The sequence below is a fragment of the Condylura cristata genome, unplaced genomic scaffold (assembly GCF_000260355.1).
Source record: "Condylura cristata isolate star-nosed mole 26May11 unplaced genomic scaffold, ConCri1.0 scaffold00036, whole genome shotgun sequence".
Classification (NCBI taxonomy): Eukaryota; Metazoa; Chordata; class Mammalia; order Eulipotyphla; family Talpidae; genus Condylura; species Condylura cristata.
This window is the reverse complement of record NW_004567137.1, coordinates 2,770,969-2,772,063: the sequence shown is the minus strand read 5'-3', so window position 1 is coordinate 2,772,063 and position 1,095 is coordinate 2,770,969.

Genomic DNA, 1,095 nt, shown 5'->3' with positions numbered 1-1,095 from the left:
GTATGGGGAGGTGAGAGGGTAGGGGTGAGAACAAAGTGGGGAAGAGCACAATGGACTATGGTGGTGGACTTTGGGAGTTTTGGTGTAGGAACACTATGGGAAAACCCTTGAAAAGGGGGATCCTATACTTCCAAAACACAACGCTGTAAAACAATGTTACCTCAATAAATTTTTTTAAATAGGCCAATTATTTTATAGAATGTCCTCAATGTGAGTTTGTTTAGCGTCTCCTGATTAGATTCAGGCTGGGATAGTACCTCATACTGTCACACCTGGAGCTCTGTGAAGTCCTGTGACCCTCACTGGTGATGCTAATTTTGATCACCAGGCGCAGGTATTCCCCTCCACCCCACGTATGATTTTTTTTTTATCGTAAAGGGAAATGTCTTTTGAAAAATAGCATGTTGTATAAGATTGCATTATAATAACTAGAAACTGAATTTAAGGACAAATTGTCACACACTGTCATTTGTGCAAACACTTCCTATACCCCATTGATGCTGCTGAATTTGAGAGATTTAATGGGACTTGAAAGCATCACGTTGTAGAGAAGAAAATAAGGTTTGAAAAGAAGTCATTTGTCCAAGGTGAGTACCAAGGTAAACATCAGCCAGGACTGAGACCAGAGGGCTCTGTCCCTGATCTATCCTGATATCCACCTGGAATAGTCAAAACACAACTCACTTTCCCTGCACAAAACTCACCAAGGAACTCAACCTGGAAGGAAGAATTCCTGTGGCTCCCTGCTTACAACTCTGTTGTGATACTTTCAGACCTTCAGTCCAGATTCCAGATTTGTTCACATGAAAGCAGTATCCTTGTTGAAACTGGTAATGGGCTTCCTGCTTTATCATTTAAATGAGTTACCTTACTCCCCTCTTATCTCAGCAGACTGACTTCTCACTGCTCAAAGCTTGGAAACAGCAAAAGAATGAGATAAAAAAGCTAGACCACAGACCGTTGGCTGCATTCCACAGAGATGCTTTTGTGTAACTTGTGAGTATCAGTGTAATTTCTTCCTTCCTTCCTTCCTTCCTTCCTTCCTTCCTTCCTTCCTTCCTTCCTTCCTTCCTTCCTTCCTTCCTTCCTTCCTTC